Raw genomic sequence first — 12,431 nt, 5'->3', positions numbered from 1 at the left:
GGTGGCAAGTCTAGGAATAGGCATAGAGGTGAAAGTGCGGAATGTGTAAGAGGATATGCGCCATTGAGAAAACCAAAATGGAAAACCAACATGGATGGGAATCACTTTCATAGACATTACATCTCTAATACTAGTAGATATCATCACCATTCTCGTCATTACCATTATTAAATAGGAAGAGAAATTCTAGTACCCTCATCCCACATCTAACCAAGTAACTGACCAACTAGGGTAAATATGCGACGAGAGGCCACTATAATGGGATTCAACCTCCTAACCTACCTTGTTGAAGTGTAATTAATGGAAACACTACAAGAAAAAATGACATTGGTGAGGGTCCAAAAATGTCACCATAATGTCATTGGTGATGAACAAAAGAGCCTCCATCACCAAAAACTGAATGTCACCAAAGGTGGCATCGCCGAAAGTATAGGTGTTGTGGTGACATTCAAGGCATGTCACCAATAACGATTTATAATGATGGATAGTGACCATAACCATTTTATATGATTAATGGTGACAAACCTTAGCCTTCGTCACCAAAAAACTGAACGTCACTAAAGGTGGCATCACTAAAAGTATGTGTTGTGGTGACTTTCAAGGTCCTTCATGAATAATGATAATGATGGATAGTGACCGTCACCATTTCATATTATCAACAACAATTTATTGTGATGGACCTTTCATTCCCTTCACTATTGACGCATCTAATTTCATATTTTGGTGAGGGTCGAAAAATATCATCGTAAGCTTATTGGTGATGGTCAAAAGAGCCTCTATCACCAAAAATTGATCACCCAAGGACGCATAGACAAAATTATAGGTTTTTTGGTGACATTCAAGGTCCATCAAAAATAATGATTATAATGACAGACAGTGACCGTCACCATTTCAAATGAACAACAATTATTTATGGTGATGGACCTTTCATAATTGTCACTACTTATCCAAATATATTGTGGAATTCATTGACCGTGACAATTTCATATTTTGGTGATGGTCAAAAAATATCACCATAAAGTTATTGGTGATTTTCAAAATAGCCTCTATCACCAAAAACGATTGTCACCATTCCCTATGAATATCAAGGCATGATGGAATCAAACCACCAACCTCCTTCTTGTAAAGAAGATGCTCCTCCATTGAACTAGCACCCTTTAAATAATTAGAATTTAAAATTTTGAACCTTGAGACTACTATTTTCAATTAATTATAAAATTTTGTAAAGTGTTGGAAAATATTTTACTAAACATGAAAAATAACATTGAACTTGCAGGTCCCAACCTAATGGTTATGAAAGTTATCAAAAGTGGGTGGGGGAGAAATAGTTACATATAAGATACTCAATATGTACCTGAATACTCAATTAGAAGTGAATACTCAAATTTTTTCTTTCATAATTACTTGATGAAACTAAGATAAAAGAATAACATAAGAAAGATAATAAGAACTCGAAGATATCACAAGTAATTATGAACAAGAAACAATCTTTCTAGCTTCCTGATTTTCTAACACACGTATCCAATATCATGACTTCAATCCATCAACGCAAACACAGATGTAAATGCAAGTGCATCAATTGATAAATATTAAATATCTATGGATATTTGTCCATTTATACATGTAAAAAGAGAGGAGAGACAAGTAGACCTTCACATAACATACCTTGGAAGAAAAATGAATATATATTATGTAAAATACATGATTAATCAAAGCAGCAGATTGAGATACAAGTTCAATATCATTTCCTTCCAAAATCGCTTCATGCTTGACCTTCTCAGATCTGGTAATAGTAAAACCATAGAGCAGTTCCACCTTTCTCATCTGAACTAATAGATTTCAATTGACTACAAATCAGTTCAAAAAAATGAAGATATCCCACTCCTCGGTCCAACAAAATAACAAAATTAAAATAGTGTGCTTGTTGGGTTCTAAGAAAGTAAAAACAAAGTGCATGCTAGAAAGTAGGGTCTATAAAACTATATATACATAAAATAATTACTTTTTATGAAAAAGGATATTTGGACAATTCCAAATCATTAGTGACAAAATGGAAAAGGTTTTCTCATTTATATACCATATAGGGGTGAATATATAAAAATATTAGCGACTGTAATACATATCATCAACATAATACATAATTGATGTCGGTATAAATAGAACCTAGAATCCAAAAAACATGCTACAAGCCACTGGGCCACTGGCTTACTACACACTAATCAACATGATTTCTCATTAAACTTGTCTGATGTGTGAGCTTAATCTGAGGGTTAGGGCACAAAACAACCAACTAGATTATTTGTAACCCCTTGGTTAGAAATCTCACACTGTTGATGACATATTTACTTTTGTAAATTTGAGTATTAGTTTCAGGCATATGTTCATGGATATCATTCAAGGTGAGCCAAATTTCAAAGTTCAATAATCAACATCGATGGCCCATGAATACCTTAGTCATATGGTTTCAGAGTTTTGTTCCAGCCTACCTTACTCCATAGTTATAAATGAGTTTTTAGAACTCAGGAGTGCTCAAATTAGTGTTTCATAGGAATAAAGCATCCTCTTATATTATTAGCAAAGTTTTCAGCTTAAGATTTCAACATTCTAATTATAGAAATTTTCCCATCCATTAGTTTCAGGCATATTGTCCATCATACGCTTGCCTAGTTCACCACTAGACGAACTCATTCAGACTGATTTGTACCGATTTGGTAACAAACCAACAAGGAAAATTTTAAGAACCCCCCCTAAATTTATAAATATAATAAATGGGCGAATCTCCATGGTATATAGGAAAAATGGAAGGCGATTTTATCAATAATATAATATGTATATATAATTTTCTGGCGAATCTCTCACCAGGCATGGCTAATATTTTACTCAATTATAAAATATTGTAAGATCTTGACGAGTCTTTCACTAAATAATAAAACTTTGTAAAGTCATAGTGAATCTTAGCATTGTGAACTCTTAGAGAAGAGTAAAAATGGATCTATGATGGTTTAATTGCCCCATTTAAATAGGCCACATTCCAGGTGAATACCATGGGTCAATACCATGTGCCATTTTTATTTTTATTAATTCTAACACTAGGGTTAGTAATGGTTTTTTTTTTTTCATGGTAGGTTAGTAATGGTTTTTTGCATGGTATTAATAGCAATCTAGTCCATGGTATTTGTCCCATAGTATTTTTCCCACAGGTTTCACCTAAATATAACCCATTTCATGAGTGTTCGTAAACATAAGGTGAATTATGGAGTAAATATAAAAAAATGTTTTATTTGTATACCATACCTCTAGTTTATTTATATTTTTATTAATTTACCATACCTCTGTTACAAATATGGTCTTTGGCCCATAGGATTCACTTAAATAAAACCTCTTTCTTGAGCCTTCATAAATAGAACGAGGGTTATGGACTAAATATAAAAAGAGGTTTTATTTATTTACCATACGTCTAGTTTATTTATATTTTTATTTATTTACCATACCTTTTGAGTAAGTATAAAAAGACGTTTTATTTATTTATCGTACCTCCACTTTACTTATATTTTTATTTGTTTACACCAGGTGACTTATGGAGTAAATATAAAAAACGTTTTATTTATTTACCATACCTCTCATTTATTTATATTTTTATTAATTTACCATACCTCTTTTATAAATATGGTATTTGGCCCATAGGATTCAGTTAAATAAAACCTATTCTTGAAAATGGGCGAATGGATTCACTTAAATAAAACCTATTCTTGAAAATGGGCGAATGGAAGGTTGTAACTCCTAATTTCAAGGGCTAAATTTACCTTTTTTAGCCTGTCCCTTAAAATAAGGTGGGCTATTTGAGGTGATTTGTAAAAATGTACTATGATACAAAATATTCGCCGACTAAAAATTTAAAACCCCTTAATTTCGCCAAAGGGCGAACATTCGCCCCTAAAATTATCCTTGCAAACCAATCTCCCAGTCCAAGTTGATCGTTGGCCCCATCCATCCAACCAGTGCTAGTATAGACCATGGATAAGACCATTTGAGGTTTTTAAATCAAGACAGGCATTAGGAAACCTAAGCTGACCTAACAGTCATGATAATTCTCCTACTTTTCAACCACCATTGCACCACTTTGGTGATATTTGAAGTTTGAACACTGGATGAGGCTAAAGACATACACACTTTCACTAACCCCAACATAATAAGCCTCTCATGGCTAAAACACTAAATAATACCTATTCACAACTGTGATTTCAGGTTAGCCTTAAAAGAAACCAATAGCTTCACAATTAAATAGGTTTCATTATTAGCTTGAATAAATATAACTTTGTTTCCTCGGGTGTAGGGAGCAAGGATAGTCCAAAAGGTTGTTGTCTACTAGTAGATGGGGGACTTGCCACCACAAAACCCAGGTGATGCTAGCATACATGCCCCACTTGATAAAGGGTCATAAGAAGGTCCAAAAAGGGCCAAATTTATGCACTTGTAATGCTTGTTGATTCACCATATGGAGTTTCTTAAGACCTTAATCAAAATATTGATCATTTCACTCGTGAAAAACAAAAGTTTGGGTTAAAAATCAGGTTCAGATTTTCAGTCAGGCTCAACCAGACCACTACTTCTACAGTTCTCACAGTCCCTTGCTATGGTAACTTTTGATGACAAAATTGACAATGTTCTTGATGTTCCTTCCATTTACCATGGTACCTCCTTATGACAATAATGGCAATGTTATTGATGCTTCCACTAGATACATCTTCAATAACGTGTTTTTATCATTTGTGGTCATAATACAAAGATTACACATTGGTCATATCCACAAGGACATATATATTGTAATAGATGTCATCAATATTTTGCAGTAGGATACTTTGGGAATCATATCGTGCATGCTAAATAGAAAAATCTTATTATATCATGGCAGAAAAGGGAAATAACCAATTGAACCAACTTATGTTATTGGCAACCTATTTTCCCTCATGATGACTACTAGGTGTGCTTGAAAATAGAAAGATGTAATATATTATGGCATAAAAGGTAAATAACCAATGGTGCTCACTTTTGTAATTGATAACCTATCTTTCCTCATGGCCACTGCTAGTATCTTTGAAAATAGAAAGATGGAATTTCAAATTTTCAACAACCAACATATATGGAAAATGGATCTTTTGGCAAAAAGATCACAAAATGACTTTATACAATTTTACTAAGATCGCGTTAACTACTTAGGCAACTGCTGATCAGTTCACGACTCAATGTTGAAAATGGTGCCACTCACAAGATCCAAACGCCCCCAGAGGAACCAATGAGTCACTGGGACTGTGTCCAAGTCCTGGTTGTCTTTTCAATAGCATCCCTCCCTAGCAACAACTTAGACAAACAGAAGTTATTTCATTCATAGATTGAATCCTTAACATCCATTTCATCTGTAGAAATATACTGAATTGTGGTATTCAAACCTTCGCCCAGCTGCAACTATTTTCTTGAGATGAAAGGAGGAACTTCAATTACTTCACAAACTTAGAAGCACTTAAAAATGTGCATATGAATAAGGTGGAAATTTGAGGAAATTTTCCACCATAATTCGTGAAGTTTTTGTCAAGAATTACTTTTACTAAAGTTCACAACATTATATATATGAATCCATGTGAACCTCTAGAGTCACTCTATTAACCATAAACACCAATAAACACTAGTACTAACCATAATTTTATTCTGATCCAGTTAACAAACCTCAACCCTTGAATGAGAAACATAAAGCATACATATGTCCATGATTTCACTTCGGTCAAGCTACTAACCTAATCTCGCGGTTGCAAAATCATGAGCCCCACTAACCTTAGTTTGATTATGATCTAGATACTAACCCTATGGCTGAGTTCAATCCCCTAGACCTTGAATTAAAGGTACCTAAATGTCATCGGAAAGTTACAAAAATCTCCCACAAAATTGATGGTTCATGCACAGTTCTTCAAAGATACAGATTGCAATCGGACAATCTTATTCCGTAGCAAATCGAGTAGATATTTAAGATACCAATGATGAGTAAAAGTGATATACTTTCTTTTCACCCAAAAAGCTACAAACCTCGATGTTGGTCTTCTCACCTACAATGCTAGCGTTGATAGGGAAATGGGCATAAACAAACCTCATCTTCTACATATACCACTTGGTGACCTTTGTGATTAGATTTGTGACATGGCTGATGGCAGTGCATATGGAAGCCATGGTTTTCTTAGATCTGACCCAAGCATCTATCTTCATCTTTCTGCCACCCTCCATGAGATGAAAATCGAGATTCAGATGCTTGAAATTCCCGGTCAGAGTTCTGCGGGAGCTTGTAACTTTTATCTGTTTGGCCCTCACTTATAATTTTTTGCCCTCTGGAATATCCATTTTCTATGGGGCTAAGAAAATCTTCCTTTCCCCACCTAGTTTTCTTCACACTCACAACCCCACCATAAAATCAAACAACAACAATGGTAAGTTGCAGAGGTTTTGCACCCAGAGGTGAGAGTGCCACAGGAGCATTAACTACATATGAAATTATTAATCGATTCATGGCTCAATTTTGAAAATGGTGCCACTCACCAAGATCCAATTGCCTCGAGAGGCACCAATGAGTCACTAGGACTATGTCGATGTCCTGGCTGTCTTTTTAGATGTGTCCCTCCCTAGTAGCAACTTAGCCAAACATAAGTTATTACATTCATAGAATGAACACTTAACATCAATTTCATCGTTAAAAATAGACTGAATTGTGGTATTCAAAACTTGGGCCAGTTGCAACTATTTTCTCAAGATTAAAGGAGGAACTTTGTCTACTTTGCAAAGTTAGAAGCACTTTACAAAATGCGTATGATTAAGGTAGAAATCTGAGGCAATTTTACACTATAATTTGTGAAGTTTATGTCAATAATTACTTTTACGAAAGTTCACTGCATTATATATATGAATCTATGTGAACCTCCAGAATCACTCTATTAACCATAAACACGAATAAACACTAGTACTAACCATAGGTTTATTTTGATCCAACTAACAAACCTGGACCCTCAAATGCAAAACGTAAAGCGTAGTTATGTCCATGATTTCACATTTGTCCAGGTACTATCATAACCTCGGGGTTACAAAATTATGAGCCCCACTAACCTTTGTTCAACTATGATCAAGATACTAAGCCTAAGCTTGAGTTCAAGCGCCTGGACCCTGAATTTGAGGTACCTAAATGTCCTCGGAAAGTTGCAAAAATCTTCCACAACATTGATGTTTCAAGCATAGTTCTTCAAAGCTATAGATTGCAATCAGACAATATTATTCTACAACAAATCGAGTACAGATTTAAGGAACCAATGATAAGTAAAAGTGATATACCTTCTCTTTGTCCAAACAGTTATGAATATTAATGTTGGTATTCTCACCTCCAATGCTGGCATTGATAGGGAAATGGGCATAAACAAACCTCATCTTGTACCAATACCCCTTGGTGACCCCGGTGATCAGATTTGATGGTTCATGGAGGTGTGTATGGAAACCATGTCTTTCTTGGATCCAAACCAAGTCTCGATATTCAACTTTCTGTCGCCCTCCATGAGAAGAAAAGCAAGATTCACGTGCTTGAAATTCCTTGTGAGAGTATCGTGGTAGCCTCTAACTTTTATATGTTTTGCCCTCACTTCTACTTTTAGACGCTCAGGAATATCCACTGTCTGTGAGGTGAAGATGGTCTTCATTTCCCCACCTAATTTCCTTCACACTAACAACCCCACCACAAGAACCAGACAACAACATTAACAAGTCGCACAAGTTTTTCACCTAGAGGTGAGAGTGTCGCGCGAGCGTTAACTACTTAGGAAACTATTGAATTTTTCACAACTCAATGTGGAAAATGGTGCCACTCACCAAGATCCAAATGCCTTGAGAGGCACCAATGAGTCACTAGGATTATGTTCAAGTCCTGGTTGTCTTCTTAGTAGTGTCCCTCCCTAGAAGTAGCTTAGCCAAATAGAAGTTATTGCGTTCTGCTATAGCAGCTACAACCACCCTCCAAAATTTTATCTTAGCCCGTTTTGGAGCCTCCCTACCAACCTTACACAACACTTTGTCTTGCGTCATCAAGTACTCAAGCTTCAATGTTTTCCTCGCACAAAGGAAGCCCGTCGATCACAGTTGATCCATTCCCCTCATAGGCTACCTACTCAGACTTATTCCAGCTATAGGCTGAGCAACTTCTCCTTCAAAATTGTACATTTCTAGAGGGCAACGAACCTTCCCTCCAAAAATTATACAATCCTCTCTCACAGCCCGTTGGGCTCTAGGTTTGTGCAATCCTACCATCCAACCCTCCCAACAGGATTTGCATAAAGTTTCCCAACAGCAGGCTTTTTCGCCCTAGATTTGCGCAAATCTGTGTAGTATTTAGCTGCTCTACCCCGAAATTGCATAAACCTCCTGGGCAGTCAGCCCAGCTCCCAGCAAGGAATGCACATTTTTCCCAAGAAGTTGAGCGATTGCACACATGGACTGTCCGATTGACCAGTTCGACTCGGGACAGATGAAACTTTACTTGCATGCATGCATGCATGACTTGATCTTCCCAGAATAGTAAGAGAAAACATGCAAAAGACATTCAATGATTCAAGGAACTATTTTTAGCAACCTGGGGTTACATGCAAAGTTATTTTATAAGTTCCCTCCAAGTGCCACTTTTTCCTAGATTTGTGGCATGCGCGTCATGAGACCCAACTTATTTATTCGATGTATCAGAGATGATTCATTCACATTGGTCTTGGATATCTAACATCCCACAACACATCCAGGCTTATTCGACACATCCGGCTCAGCTATTCACAGGTAGGTTGCCTCAACTTGTCTTTTTCATCATTTCTGTTGCTTTTTGTGTATTGTCTTGTGGGGGTGTTGTTTGCTTGATTCCTTTAAGCACACGTTTTAATTTACATGTATTCTAGCTTGTCCTAGCTCTGTTTCAGTTTTCGTTGCTTTCTCACTACTGTCGCATGCATGAAACTATTTTTCATGGACGTTCGCTCAACTAGCAAACTGCCTCACCCATATGCATGTTGATATTTCTGCTAAATATTTCATTCATGTTTTGCATGCACTTTCAATCACTTCTTCTATCACTCAGTTTCACCATAAATTTCATTATCTTACTTTCTTTTAGTTTTATGTCGACGAGTCAAGCCAACCTTTCCCTGGGCTATGCCTTCACCAAGGTTGCATTGTGCAATCTAGGGAAGGAAGGCTCACATTCCTCTCTAGATTTGTGTATTCTTGCCCAGCACTAGCCTCCAGGACTGTTTTGTACATTTTCGGAGGATACTGTCTGCTTGGCCCAAGAAATTATGCAAATCTTCCCTTGGCAAGCAGTCCTTCCAAGCTGGGATTGCACATTGCACAATCCCAATAGCTAGCGTCCTGAATGGATTGCACATTTCACAGATCCAACATCCAGTCCAGCCTCCCAAACAACCCAGAGTTCCTTTTGCATAGTTATGGTAGTGAGTCATTCACCCTCCCAGTAAAATTTGCACAATCTTGCTCATCAGTTCTTAAGGTATGTGTTGTGTCCTTCCCCAGATTTACTTTGTTTTCACTAACATATTCCTTGTCATGCATGCTTCTTGCTTCCATATATTTCAAGTATTCATCTATCTGAATGGCTTCTAAGAGAACAAGATCTCAGGACACTGATGATATTGTAGTTGGAGCAACAGTTAAGCAGGTACTTTTGTGGAGGACCTTAAAGATCGTCAGGTCTACGTGAACATTAATAAGTCCATTTTGTACTAGATTGCATGCAAATACCCCGTGTTACCATGCGTGGACATGATTCACTAGAGCGTCTCTCATATTGACCATAAGATGAGGACCTTGAGTAGTGTAAGTGGCATGAAGCTTGCAACCTTCTGGGCATGAGATTCTTACGAGATGTATCAGATGTCTGATCCCATAACTATCATGACCCCTCCATTTAGCTTACCGAGTAGCAGAGCTCACTCCAGTGACATTCTAAAGGATTGGGTAAAGGAGCCAACTTGCTTCATGATGACACCCAACTAGATCTACAAGACACAGATATTGAGGAAGGCGTACCAATACTTGGTCATAGTCGCATGTCAACTAAGTGGCAAAGCAAGCATTGAGATCTTCCCTCAGAGTTTGGTGATCGCATTGGACTAACTGGCTAGAGAAGGAAGACAATGCAACTGGTCTGACATACTGGTTCACTAGATGAAGGAACAAGTTACAAAGGCTTGAAAATCACCCGAGGGTATGCATGCAGAGATTTATATGTCCACTTACATTCTAGATGCAGTATGTGCCCAACATGTGTTCCTAGGCTTGGAGTGGAATGGTCACCAAAGAAGACTATTGTGAACATGTATTTCAAGTTATTGTCTGAATGCAGCTTCATAGGAGTGATCATACGGTTGTTAGACCATTTTTTCACCCTAGTTTAAAGGTTCATATTCGAATAGGATCCACTTTGCATGTCATAGGAAGTGATGAAGGCATTATCAGGAATTGCAGATTAGTATGCCTCACTATCCAACACATTCATTATAGTGTTTAGTGCAGAGAACACTCTGCATGTTCTACCAAAGTTCACCTTGCACGTACTTGTCATGTAGGAAGTAGCATATCATATCTCAACAGGATTGGCAATTAGACTACAATGGAATAGGAAGGCACCTTGGCCTGCTCTTCCATTATGGATTGGGTTATATCAGATCCAAAGCATCAAGTAACTCGATGTCGAAGAAAAAAAGATGAAAAAGTACCCATTCGACCTCCGAAGCTTCAATCTGTATGACCCACATTGCATTGTGAAGGATCACTTCGTGAGAGTTTAGTTCAACTGGATCCATGGGGCATGTCATTGGGATAAGGAAAACTCAAGGAGGTATTACTATAATTCCTCTAGACCCATTGAATAAGTCGGCTTCGCCGTAGAGTGCTTAACAAGGCAGCATGAAGCAGCATCATGGAGAGAACTAGCAATAGCAGCAATAATAAAGGCAACAAAGACAAGCATACATATGCGCAACAAATGGAAGAGGAAGCTTGTTGACCACATGGACAAGGATAAAATTTGCAATTTTCGAGTAGATCCACTTGTAAAACAATCAGCTATGGATATTCAAGAAAAGAGGTAGCAACACAACAAGTGCATCATGCAAAGGTAGAGGGATAAGAAGAGTATGGAAGAAGCAAAGAAGGATTTCCATGAGTTGAGGGAGCAAATTCAGAGAGAACAAGAGTTGCGCCAATAGGAGAAGGAAGCACAGTAACAATAGACACAACATTGGGTGCATCATGTGTAGATAGACAAAGAAATGCCTGTACAGGTAGTTGATTCATCTGAATAGCGGGTATCAAGCGAACAGGGTGAACCATCACAGGGGCAATACATTACTCATGAGATAGAACAGGTGCTTGAACAATTGGATGTAGACATGGAGAAACATGAGTTGGAATAGGATATCAACCTCATGCCTCATCACAAAGAGGTTGAATCACCCACTTCATTACATCCTGATGATGAGAAAGTCTCAAATGACCAAGGGGTCACTGAGATCTTGAGTGATCAGCCAGAAATAGAGATGCACAATATCTCCTTCGATGAATCTCATCACAGAGTTGTGTAGTCTCAGAGAGTACCAACTCACAAGGACCAAACATCCCCTACATAATTTGAAGGATCCAACCGCTTTGGTTGATGCAACTAGAGTGTATGCCGAAGCCACTATTTCAAGTGTTCATTTTATCATAGTTGAGAACGAGCGAATGGCGAAGGAAATGTAGGTGGCCAAGCAAGGAGGAGACTTGGTGAACATGTCCATGTGAGCTGAACTGAAGAAGGAAATACTAGATGAAGTATTGTCCTTGAACACAATTATGCGAGCATTGTACTCCAAGTTTGATAACATGCATCAAGCAGTCTTTCACCTCCATGGATGGTAGCAATGATGTGCGAGAAGAGCACCTATATTGAAAAAGATACATGCTACTGTTGATAACATGTAAAGATGGATGATGAAGTACAAGGCAGGCCTGCTTCACTTGCCAAAGATGATGAAGGCCAATGCGGTCGAGCTGCAAGCACGTATCTGGAGTCAGATCCAGAACTATGAAGACCTACCACAACTCATCACTAGCATATAGGCTTCCCATGAATGAGTATTCAATAGCATGGATGTTATAGTGCACACTCATTCGATCTCATAACTTGGGACTCTCACCCAGGCGAAGAAAAAGAAGCACGTCCAATAGGAGATTGACTCGTACTTCAATGAGTCAATACACACTACCACTGGCCCAAACTTGTATATTAGTGCAAAACATCATGTACAAGTACGCTGCTGGTTCGGCCACACTAAAGACAATGATTCACATGCTCATAGATGAGTTAGATAGAG

General features: G+C 37.7%; 1 pseudogene; it reads right to left on the bottom strand.

The window, feature by feature from the left end:
- Positions 1–6,384, bottom strand: part of LOC149159988 (large ribosomal subunit protein uL6-like) — a 92,976-nt pseudogene extending 86,592 nt beyond the window's left edge.
- Between the last annotated feature and the right edge of the window lie 6,047 nt (positions 6,385–12,431).

This window comes from Pinus tabuliformis, chromosome 5_2 (genome assembly GCF_031772625.1).
Source record: "Pinus tabuliformis cultivar Carrire ecotype Pingquan chromosome 5_2, CPIR1, whole genome shotgun sequence".
Taxonomy (NCBI): Eukaryota; Viridiplantae; Streptophyta; class Pinopsida; order Pinales; family Pinaceae; genus Pinus; species Pinus tabuliformis.
This window is presented reverse-complemented; position numbering and strand designations above follow the sequence as displayed.